Source organism: Arachis hypogaea, chromosome 18, assembly GCF_003086295.3.
Source record: "Arachis hypogaea cultivar Tifrunner chromosome 18, arahy.Tifrunner.gnm2.J5K5, whole genome shotgun sequence".
NCBI classification, from domain to species: domain Eukaryota; kingdom Viridiplantae; phylum Streptophyta; class Magnoliopsida; order Fabales; family Fabaceae; genus Arachis; species Arachis hypogaea.
This window is the reverse complement of record NC_092053.1, coordinates 91594231-91607056: the sequence shown is the minus strand read 5'-3', so window position 1 is coordinate 91607056 and position 12826 is coordinate 91594231. Positions and strand designations below refer to the sequence as shown.

The window sequence follows — 12826 nt, the reverse complement described above, 5'->3', positions numbered from 1 at the left end:
TTCTTGTCATTTACGTTTCCCGCCAATTTTACATTCCGCAATTCTCATCTAATTCTTGATTCCGCTCAACTAGACACACTTCTAATCCGAATTGCTCATTCAACCAATCCTTGTGGGATTCGACCTCACTCTATTGTGAGTTTTTACTTGACGATAACCGGTGCACTTGCCGGAAGGAATTTTGCCGATCGTGCAATTTCCTAAATCGTGGCATAACTAGTTTATGCGCATCAAGTTTATGGCGCCGTTGCCGGGGATTGGTTTTCGATTGACAATTCTCAAATTGGAAGTTAACTAGATTGAGCATTTTTCTTGCTTTGTTAATTCAGTTCAAGTTACTTGTTGAATTTTTAATTTCTGCACTCTGTTACATGCTTTCTTTCTTTATGCCTTTAAATTCAAGCAACTAACTCACTGACTCACTAACTATTTGAATTAATTCCTCAACTACTCTAACCATACTCTTCCATTAACCAAGAGTATTTCACTTGTTTGTTGCCTGTGCTGTGTTCTTGTATGACAGGTAGGAGAGGAGAGACATCAACTCCTCCATATACCGAATCAGAGAGGACCCTTCATAGACTTAGAAGGGAAGCAAGAGGGAAGAGAGTACTGAGAGAAGAGGAATCTGAAGGAGAATCTGAGGACAATTTTGAGGAAGCTCTAGATCTCAACATGGATGGAGAAGTTCACAACCATGAGAGAGCTGATGGAAACAATGCCATTCCCGAGAGGAGGGTTCTTAGTTCATACATAAACCCAACCTCTGGGAATTGTGGTAGCAGCATTCAGAAACCAACCATTCAGGCCAACAATTTTGAACTCAAACCACAGCTAATATCACTTGTGGAGAATCATTGTTCATTTGGTGGGAGTGCTAATGAAGATCCAAACCAACATCTCACAAAATTCCTGAGAATTTGCGACACTGTGAAGTCCAATGGAGTCCAGGAAGATGCCTATAAACTGCTTTTGTTCCCATTTTCACTTAGGGACAAGGCAGCTAAGTGGCTGGAATCATTCCCAAGGGGGAGCCTAACAACATGGGACGAGGTGGAAAGCAAGTTTCTGGCACGTTTCTACCCCCCCACAAAAGGTCAATAGGCTTCGATCTGAGGTTCAGACTTTTAGACAACAAGATGGTGAAACTCTCTACGAGGCATGGGAGAGATTCAAGGATTTGACAAGGAAATGCCCACCAGACATGTTCCATGACTGGGTGCAATTGCATATTTTCTATGATGGACTTTCTTATGAATCAAGGAAGGCTGTAGACCATTCATCAGGAGGTTCATTGAACAGGAAAAAGACTGTGGAAGAAGCCATTGAAGTGATCGAGACAGTGGCTGAGAATGAATACTACTATGCTTCAGAGAGACACAACACTAAGGGAGTCATGGAGCTGAACCATGTTGATACAATTTTAGCCCAAAACAAGGTGTTTGCCAAGCAACTAGCAGAGCTCACCAGGAAATTAGAAACAAAGCAAGTGGCCGCAATACACACACAAGATCAAGAGGAAGTAAGCACTGAAGGAGGTGATTGGGAAGAGGCCAACTATGTGGGAAACCAACAAAGGCAATCATATGATCCACATTCCAACACTTACAATCCAGGATGGAAAAACCACCCAAACTTTGGGTGGGGAAACCAACAAACCCAACCACAAAACCACAAACCTTACAACCACAACCAACATAATGATTCCACATACCAAAAATCTAACCAAAGATCATACCAAACCACACAAAACACTTACTCCCAACCATCATATCATGGCCAAAATAATCAACCTACCCAACCTAATCCGAACCAACAATTTCAAGATCAATTAAACAGGATAGAAGGAAAGCTTGCAACCATGAGTCAAGACATAACCGAATTAAAAGCCTTTAAAGAAGAAGTAAATTCTAACCTGCAAAACCAAGGAGCTGCCATCCAGAAGCTAGAAAATCAAATTGTGTATTTGTCTAAGCAAACCCCTGGGCCAAGCGTTTCTCATGCTGCCAAGGCTATTGCAAGGGAAGAATGTAAGGCCATAACCCTCAGAAGTGGAAAGAATCTAAAGGAGATCTCAAAGGAAACCACAGAGGATGAAGCAAAGGAAAATGTGAGGGACAAGGAACAAGGACAATCTTTTACACCGTCTGCAGCAAAAGAAAAAGAAAAAGAGGTCCTGAAGCCTTATACACCTAAAGCACCATATCCTCAACGTTTGATGAAAAGTGAAAAGGATGGCCAATTCTCCAGGTTCTTGGAGATTTTCAAGAAGCTTCAAATCAACATTCCGTTTGCTGAGGCAATAGAGCAAATGCCACTCTATGCAAAATTCTTAAAGGAATTAATGACCAAGAAGAGAAGCTGGAGAAATGAGGAAACTGTGTTGTTAACTGAAGAATGCAGTGCCATCATTCAGCACAAATTGCCTCAGAAATTGAAGGATCCAGGCAGTTTCCAAATCCCCTGCATCATAGGAGAAGTCATGGTGGAGAAGGCCTTGTGTGACTTAGGGGCCAGTATCAATTTGATGTCTCTAACAATGATGAGAAGAATGAAGATTGAGGAAGCCAAACCAACAAGAATGGCCCTCCAATTGGCAGATCGAACTTTTAAATTCCCTCATGGGATAGTTGAGGATTTGTTGGTGAAAGTGGGAGATTTTATATTTCCTGCTGATTTTGTGGTGTTAGATATGGAGGAAGAAGCCAAAGCTTCAATAATTCTGGGAAGACCCTTCCTGGCTACTGCTGGAGCCATCATAGATGTACAAAAGGGTGAACTCACTCTTAGACTACATGACGAGAAATTGGTGTTTAACGTATTCAAGGCAATGAGCTATCCATCAGAATCACTAAAGGAATGCATGAGGGTGGATGTAGTGGACATTGCAATACAAGAAACCTTTGAGGAAACAACAAAGGTAGTGGCAGAGGAGGAGTTCACCAAGGATATTGAAGTTAGTGACATCAACGCTGCTGAAACAACCATGCCAAGCATGCTAGAGAGAGTGAAAGAAGAGAAGGAAGCACCAAAACCTGAGCTCAAAGCATTGCCCCCTAATCTCAAGTATGCATACTTGGGTAGTGATGAGAGCCATCCTGTTATCATTAGCTCTGCCCTGAGCCAAGAACAGGAAGAAGAATTGATCAAGGTGCTACAAACTCATCAAGATGCCATTGGATGGACCCTAGCTGATTTGAAGGGGATAAGTTCATCCATATGCATGCATAAAATCTTGTTAGAAGAGGATGCTAGACCCTCCATCCAAGCTCAGAGAAGATTGAATCCCGTCATGAAAGAAGTGGTACAAAAGGAGGTCATGAAGTTATGGCAGGCAGGGGTAATCTACCCCATTTCTGATAGCCCATGGGTTAGTCCCATCCATGTAGTTCCCAAAAAAGGTGGCATAACTGTGGTGCCAAATGAGAGGAACGAACTCATACCCACAAGAACTGTCACTGGGTGGAGGATGTGCATAGACTACAGGAAGCTCAATGAAGCCACTAGAAAAGATCATTTCCCACTCCCATTCATGGATCAGATGCTTGAAAGGCTTGCAGGACATGCTTACTATTGCTTTCTGGATGGATACTCAGGCTATAATCAGATAGTAGTTGATCCTAGAGATCAAGAGAAAACATCATTTGTTTGTCCATATGGAGTTTTTGCTTATAGACGCATGCCCTTTGGATTGTGCAATGCACCTGCCACTTTCCAAAGATGCATGCTGTCCATCTTTTCGGACATGATTGAAAAATTTATTGAGGTCTTCATGGATGATTTTTCTGTGTTTGGAGTTTCTTTTCCTAGCTGCCTACACCACCTTGCCTTGATGCTTAAGAGGTGCCAAGAGACCAACCTAGTATTAAACTGGAAAAAGTGTCATTTCATGGTCACAGAAGGAATAGTCCTTGGCCACAAAATCTCTAATAGAGGCATTGAGGTGGACAGAGCTAAGGTGGAACTCATCGAAAAATTACCTCCACCAAGTAATGTCAAGGCAGTTAGGAGTTTTTTGGGACACGCTGGTTTTTACAGAAGGTTTATTAGAGACTTTTCTAAAATAGCCAAACCTTTGAGTAACTTGCTTGTCTCTGATACACCCTTTGTATTCGATAAAAATTGTATGCTAGCCTATGAACTTTTGAAGCAAAAACTTTCCTCTGCACCTATCATTGCCCCACCTGATTGGAACTTACCTTTTGAACTGATGTGTGATGCATCAGACCTTGCTATTGGGGCAGTGTTAGGACAAAGGAAAGACAATTTGGTACATGTGATTTATTATGCCAGTAAAGTCTTGAATGATAACCAAAGGAATTACACAACCACTGAAAAAGAACTCTTGGCAATAGTCTTTGCATTTGACAAATTTAGATCCTATCTCATTGGATCTAAAGTCATTGTCTTCACTGATCATTCAGCTTTAAAATACTTACTTGCTAAACAAGAATCCAAACCAAGACTTATTAGATGGGTTCTTTTGTTGCAGGAATTTGACATTGAAATCAAAGACAAGAAGGGTGTAGAGAACAAGGTGGCAGACCATTTATCAAGGATACCATGTGAAGAAGGAAGCGCACAAAGCACACATATAAATGAGTGCTTTCCTGATGAACAACTCATGGTAATTCACAAAGCACCCTGGTTTGCAGACATAGCAAACTTCAAGGCCACTGGGAGTTTGCCGTTGGAATTTAACAAGCATCAAAGGAAGAAATTGGTAAATGATGCCAAATACTTCATCTGGGACGAACCATACTTGTTCAAAAAATGTTCGGATGGCATACTCAGAAGATGCATATCAGAGGAAGAAGGAAGGGAAGTCTTATGGGACTGCCATGGCTCCACTTATGGAGGACATTTTGCAGGAGAAAGAACAGCAGCTAAGGTGTTGCAGTGTGGTTTTTATTGGCCCACCATCTTCAAAGATGCAAAGGAACTAGTGAAGCACTGCCATGAATGCCAGAAAGCGGGGAACCTGCCAAGAAGAAATAAAATGCCACAACAATTCATTCTGGAACTTGAATTGTTTGATGTATGGGGGATAGATTTCATGGGACCCTTTCCCACCTCATATTCAAATAATTACATTCTTGTAGCAGTAGACTATGTCTCCAAATGGGTTGAAGCAATAGCAACTCCAACCAATGATAATAAGGTAGTCATGAACTTCCTCAGAAAACACATTTTTTGCTGTTTTGGGGTTCCAAGAGCAATCATCAGTGATGGAGGAAGCCACTTCTGCAACAAACCATTGGAGGCATTGCTTCTAAAATATGGAGTCAAACACAAGGTAGCCACACCATACCATCCACAGACAAGTGGGCAAGCCGAAATATCTAATAGAGAACTCAAAAGAATCCTGGAAAAGACTGTGGGAATTTCAAGGAAAGACTGGTCGATTAAGCTAGATGATGCTCTTTGGGCATATAGGACAGCTTTCAAAACACCAATTGGAATGTCCCCTTACCAACTAGTATATGGAAAAGCTTGTCATTTGCCACTGGAGTTGGAGCACAAGGCATTCTGGGCCTTGAAAATCTTGAACTTGGACAGCAAAGCTGCTGGAGAAAGAAGGATGTTGCAAATTCAAGAGTTGGAAGAATTCAGAGCTGAAGCTTATGAGAATGCCAAAATTTACAAAGAAAGAGCAAAGAAGAAGCATGACAGCAACATAGCCCCAAGGAAATTTGAAGAAGGACAAAAAGTATTGCTCTACAATTCTAGGCTGAAGCTATTTCCAAGGAAGCTAAAATCAAGGTGGTCTGGACCATTCCTTGTCACCAAGGTCTCCCAATATGGACAAGTAGAAATCATGGAAGAAAAGTCACAACGAACCTTCACTGTGAACGGTCAAAGACTCAAACATTACTTGGGAGATGTGGAGGAGAAGGACAAGGTTAAATATCACATCAACTGAGGAAGATAACCGTCAAGCTAATGACGTTAAAGAAGCGCTTGTTGGGAGGCAACCCAACCTGAGGTAATACCCCTTTGCTGTTTCTTTTATTTGTTTCAATAAAAAGGGTGAAGCAGTTTCTGAGCATTGCAAAGAATTAAGTTTGGTGTTTCACACCAAACAATGAATTCGTGGATCAATAATTCAAAGGGGAATGTGTGAATCTAAGTTTGGTGTTCCACCATAAAGATCAACTGAACACAACAACCTTTGAATTATATGAAAGGAACAACCATTCTAAGCAATCACAGAAATGCTTAAAATCCTTAGCAGCAACTTCATTCCAAGGAGAACTCAAGGATTCAAAGAACAGAGAAGTAAGTAGGAGACTAAGTTTGGTGTTCACACACCAACTTAAGACTCAGACACTTGCCCATACATAGTTGAGCTAACCACTCAAGTGCTTGAGAAGCAAGCAACTTCATCACTCTTTGCAGGAAAGGAAACAAGGATCTTAGAAAGAACATGAAGCAACAACTAGGAGAAGAAGGAGAAATCAAATTGTTTCCTGGCAACAAAGAGATAACAAGAAATTTCACAAGGTGGTGTTGTTCCTTGACAATTCTTTAAAAAGGGCAAACAAAAGCATGCTTGTTCTGGTTTAAACTGTAATTGTTGAATCTTTCTGGAATGTGAAGTTACTAGTATGTTTGTCTGTTTATTGCTTTGAATAAAGTGAATGCCTAGATGTTTGGATATAACTTCACCTTCTTAAACAAATGCTTGCCATGCTTGTTCTGTTTCCAAAAATAAAAGAAAAGTTTGAACAAAAGTAACTTGGCTCAATTAGTGACAAATCAAGTAGAATTAAGTGGTGGTATGCATGCTTGATTGTTTAGTCAGATCACTGGAAATAGAGTGTAGAATTATCATTTTTTGTGTAGAAATTGAAAACTGTCTATGGATCTTGATGAATAAATGTCTTTGGCCATGAAAAAGAAAGAAAAAGAAGAAGAAAAAGCCACTGAAAAAGGGCAACCAAAAAGCAAGAAAAAAAATTTGAGAAAATAAGCTAGGCACCAATGGTTTGAACTTCTGAGACAAATGCCTGTGGTGTTTATGTATTAAGGATATGCTTGGATGAATAGGTTCTGAGGAGTGTTTCAACACTTGGTAACTTGGGTTAACTAACCCGGGATTATCAACCAAAAGTCCATTATCAAGAGCAACCTAAATACAAAACATTTAGTCACACAAAGAGGTGCTGGGCACCAATGTCTCAAGAAGAAATGTGAACTAAAATGCCTGCAGTGGATATGTGTAGTGCACTGATAAGAAAAAGAAAATGCCAAAGGCGTGTGCAACACATGACACTAAGCAAACAAGGAGCAAAGGAGCTCAAAGAAAAAGAAAAGAAAAACAAAGAAGAGAAAAGTGCCAAGGACATAAGAATAACAAGAGGCCATAGCAGTGTTTGATGAATGCAATGAAAAAGTGATAATCTTACCTGATAAGAATGAAAAAGTGATGCTGCAACTTTCTGCATAAAACCCTTCTGATGAACTTCAAGTGCTTACTAATATAGCCAATGTAATTGCTTTCTGTTGGTAGAAAAATTTTTAGAAGTCTTTATGGATGATTTTTCTTTCTTTGGTAACTCTTTTGACACCTGTCTGCAATATCTAACCTTTGTTTTGAAAAGATGCCAAGAAACAAATTTAGTTTTGAATTGGGAAAAATGCCATTTCATGGTACCAGAGGGTATAGTTCTTGGGCATAAAGTTTCAAACAAGGGTATAGAAGTTGACAGAGCTAAGGTAGAGATCATAGAAAAACTTTCTGTCCCTGTCAATGTAAAAGCAGTGAGAAGTTTTCTTGGGCATGCTGGGTTTTATAGAAGATTCATCAAGGATTTTTCAAAACTAGCCAAACCACTGAGCAATTTGCTAGTGGTTGACAATCCTTTCATCTTTGATGACAATTGCAAGCATACCTTTGAAACCTTGAAAGAGAAACTCACTACAGCACCAATCATCACACCCCCTGAATGGAGACTTCCTTTTGAACTTATGTGTGATGCAAGTGATATTGTAGTTGGTGCTGTATTGTGCCAAAAGAAAGACAAATTGCACCATGCAAGCAAGGTGTTAAATGAGGCAGAAAAAATTTATACCACCACAGAGAAAGAGCTTTTGGCTATTGTATATGCATTTGACAAATTTAGACAATACTTGATTGGTTCAAAAGTTATAGTATACACTGATCATGCTGCTCTCAAGTATCTAATGTCCAAACAGGATTTCAAGCCAAGGCTTATTAGGTGGGTGCTGCTGCTACAAGAATTTGACATTGAGGTGAAGGATAGGAAAGGAAGCGAGAACCAAGTGGCAGATCATTTGTCAAGATTACCACAAGAGGCCAACCAAGATACACCACAACCAGTGAATGAAAATTTCCTAGATGAACATCTCTTCCAAATACAGTAAGCACCCTGGTTTGCTGATATTACAAACTACAAGGTGGGAAGAAAGATTCCTCAAGAGTTTACCAAGCAACAAGTAAAGAAGTTGTGTAATGAAGCCAAGAAATTCTTGTGGGATGAACCATTCTTGTTTAAGAGGTGTCCAGATAGGATGATTAGAAGGTGTATCCCTGAAAGTGAGATGAGAGACATATTGTGGCACTGTCATAGTTCAGCTTATGGTGGACATTTTGGGCCAGAAAGAACAGCTGCTAAAGTGCTTCAAAGTGGATTTTATTGGCCAACTATATTCAAAGATGCCAGAAAATTTGTGCACCAATGCAATGAATGTCAAAGGACTGGAGGGCTAACAAAGAGTAACGAAATGCCTCAAAACTTCATTCTGGAAGTAGAACTATTTGATCTATGGGGTATGGATTTCATGGGGCCCTTTCCTCCATCTTATTCCTTCAAATACATTCTGGTAGCAGTGGAGTATGTCTCCAAATGGGTGGAGGCTATAGCCACAACCATCTGTGATGCACCAATTCTCCTTCAATTTCTCAAGAGACACATTTTCACCAGATATGGGATGCCTAAAAGCCTTATTAGTGATGGTGGTAGCCACTTTTTCAACAAACAAATGGAAAAACTGCTCCACAAATATGGAGTAATTCACAAAGTGGCCACACCATACCATCCTCAAACTAATGGCCAAGCTGAATTGGCAAACAGAGAACTGAAGAGAATCCTAGAGAAGACAGTTGGGGTGACAAGGAAAGACTGGGCCAGAAAGTTGGATGATGCCCTGTGGACATATAGAACCGCATTCAATACCCTAATTGGGAAGTCACCCTTTCAGCTAATCTATGAAAAATCATGTCACCTGCCTGTGGAGCTAGAACATAAAGCTTACTGGGCCACTAAGCTCCTCAATCTTGACTCTCAAGCAGCAGGAAAGAAAAGGCTATTGCAACTCAATGAGCTGGATGAATTCAGATTGGAAGCTTATGAGAATGCAAAGATATACAAGGAGAGAGCTAAAAAAGTGGCATGACAAGAAAATCTTGAAAAGGGAGTTCAAACCAAGACAACAAGTGCTCTTATATAACTCTAGGCTCAAGGTTTCATGGCAAACTCAAGTCCAAATGGACTGACCCTTACTTGGTGACAAAGGTTCTCCCTTATGGGAGCATTGAACTTCTGAATGAGGCTATAAATGACACATTCACAGCAAATGGTCACAGAGCCAAGCATTACCTGGGAGGATCTTGGAATAAAGAAGAGAGCATTTAGGAGCTGGGATGAACAAGGATGAAGGACGTCAAGCTAATGACGATAAACAAGCGCTTGTTGGGAGGCAACCCAATCGGAGGTAGTTTTCTTTTCATAGCTCTTCAATAAAATTCAAGAATTTTCCTGTATTGCAAAGAATTAAGTTTGGTGTTGCAACCAAAAGGAGTATAAAAAGGGTTAATGTTTGATTTTAAGTTTGGTATCCCACCAAGATTTGATGGAAAGACACTATAACCCTTTGAAAAACATCAGGAGTCATAAATTCCAAAGCAATCAGGGAAATTTCTTGACAGTTGCTTGAATTTTTTTTCTTACTTGTTTACTTAACAAAATCACAAGGTTTCATGCATATGATTAATCTTACTATGGACATTAGCAAGGGACTAAGTTTGGTGTTCCCATACCAAAGTAAGTTCAAAAACCTGCAACAGTTCATACATGCTAATCGTGTTCTTAAGTGCTTAGGGAACAAGCAACTTCCAATGATTAAGCAGGGAAGCATTCGACCTCTTAAAAGATTCAGGCATCATCACCAAAAGAAATACAGAAGTTATAGATGATGAGGACAAAAGGAAAGCTGGAAGACATCCCCAAGAGGTTGTATTGTCACTTAATTCCCTTTGCTTTGAAAAGTTCTAAATTGGAAATTTCTATATACCCTACTGATTAGCTTAATTAGTGCAAATTCTGATGTATGCCAAGTATTCTGGTATAAGTGCTTGTTTTATTTTCATCTGCTTGAATGTGTGTCTTGTACCCCCTGTTGCATAATAAAAGGAAAGGTTAAAATAGAAAGTAATTGACCAATATGGTAAACATTAGAATAAGGACCAGTGATGGTAATTACTTGATTAGTTAGTAAGCTCAATAATAAAAGATGCAAGGTAGAATGTCTCTTTAAAGTGTAAAGTTAGTTGCTGCTAAGAATCTTTGATGCATAAATGTCCTTGGAAGAGGAGAAAAAGTAAGAAAGAAAGAAAGAAAAGCCAAGAATTGGCAACAAACAAATGAAAGAAACAAAGAATAAAAGCTGGACACCAATAGCTTGTACCTTAAGACATATGCCTGTGGTGTCTTTGTAATGGGATCTGCTTGGATGATTAGGTTCTAAGGAGTGTTTCAACACTTGGTAACTTGGGTTAACTAACCCGGGATTATCAACCAAAAGTCCACTATCAAGAGCAACCTAGTTACAAGACATTTAGTAACCCAAAGAGGTGCTGGGCACCAATGTCTTAAGAAGAATTGTGAGCAAAGTGTCTGTAGTGAAGAGGTGTTGATTGAAAATTAAGCCAAAGAGCTGATGCAACACTTGAAACTGAGCTACAATTGAAAATTAAGTTTCTAAAGCAAAGGAAAGAAAGAAAATCTCACAAGGACCAATACAGAATAAGGCCTTATAGCAGTAACTCTAGTTAACACTCAAAGGGGCATTTCACATTTGGTAGTTGACAATAATTGAGCTGCATTCTGTCTGCATAAAACTCCATGAGCCAAATTCAATTACTTACTAATAAGGACACATATATGCTTATCTGTTTTCATGCCTTTTTCTTATTTTAGTATTTGCTTGGGGACAAGCAAGATTTAAGTTTGGTGTTGTGATGACAAGTCATCTTATGCTAGTTTCACAAACATTTTTCTCTTGTTTCATTTAGTTTTTATGCACTTTCTTGCACGATAAGTAAGCAATTGGATTGAAATTTCATGCATTCCCTAAGTCAGTTGAACATGGGTGTTTATGTTCTTTTTCATAAGGTTTTATGCCACTTTTACTAGATGTTATGAATGATGCAAATACCTCATGATTATAGCAAACTTTGAGGCAATTGTTTGATTGATTGTAGGAAGAAATGAGGCAAGAAAGAAGCAAGAAAGAAGAGGAATAAACAAAGTAAAAGAGTGTTGAAGAAGAGAGGGAGATGCAACGTTGGTGGCAACGTTGATCCACCAACGTTGAAGGCAACGTTTTTGAAAAAGAAATGGGTGCCAACGTTGAGGGCAACGTTGGTGATCCAACGTTGCCTCAAACGTGGAAAGCTGCAGAATGCTGGTGCTGGCGTTGGAGGGAACGTTGGAGGTCCAACGTTGCCTCCAACGTCTTCGATGGTTTTCAATTCTGGAGCCAGAAAAATTTTGGGTGACGCATACGCGTGAAAGTGGAAAATTTCTTAATCCACATGTAAGCATGAGTCACGCACACGCGTGAAATGGAAAAATTGACCATTCACGCGTACGCGTGACCACACGAATGTTGGAGGTCCAACGCTACCTCAAACGTTGCCTCCAATGTCCGCGATGAGCCACTCAAAATTAGATTTGAAAAACTACAATCGGCGCCCACGCGTGGACCACGCGTTCGCATGGATGCATATTTTGGCCAGACACGCCAACACGTGAGCGACGCATACGCGCAAAACTCCATTTTGATACGTACGCGTATGTGACGCACACACGTGGGTAGAAAAACGTTGGTGCACCAACGTTGAGTCCAACGTTGGCGCCAACGCCCAGCCCTTTGGAAATCCTTTCTCAAGCCAACGTTTGATTCAACATTTTCTTGCAAACGTTGATACCAGCACCAGTTTAATTGAGCACCCATGCAAATCAAAAACGGGAATTGCCAATTGCCCTCTTCAACATCATAGAGACCCACTCTTGCTTGCTTCAACAAAGGCCCAATCCAAGGACTTGAAGACCAATTTGGAAAGTGTATAAATAGAAGGAAATTTGATTTAGAAGGGAGAGCTAGTCATTAGGGAATTGGAGCTGTGTAGTTAGTTGTAGATGTGAATTTTTTTCTTTTGTATTTTTCTTCTGCATTTTCTTTCTGCAACCTTCTGTTTTCTGGTTTTACTTGAGCAATGATGAACTAAACCCCAAATTCATTAGGGGGAGGAGCTCTATTGTAATTCCAATGAATCAATGAAATTCTTTTTCTTTTCAATTCATTTTTGTAGCTATTGGATATCTTCTGTTTTGATTTAGAATTCTTCACTCCGGAAGGGAGTTGAATTCAATTGAATGCTTGCGTGAGCCTCGGAAGGGGAATCACTTGCATTAGAATTGGAGCTCTATCCTTCACTACTCTCTTGATCAACACCATTCGGGAGGAATTGAGATCTTGAGAGTTAGTGTGGCTTATGGATAAGAGATTTGCACTTAAC

General features: G+C 39.9%; 1 non-coding gene across 1 annotated transcript; it reads right to left on the bottom strand.

Annotated features, from left to right (window-relative positions):
• Nucleotides 1-1102: 1102 nt before the first annotated feature.
• On the bottom strand, nucleotides 1103-1206 carry LOC112774201 (small nucleolar RNA R71). Its single transcript, XR_003188700.1, has one exon. It is a non-coding gene; the product is annotated as a small nucleolar RNA R71 (small nucleolar RNA).
• Between the last annotated feature and the right edge of the window lie 11620 nt (nucleotides 1207-12826).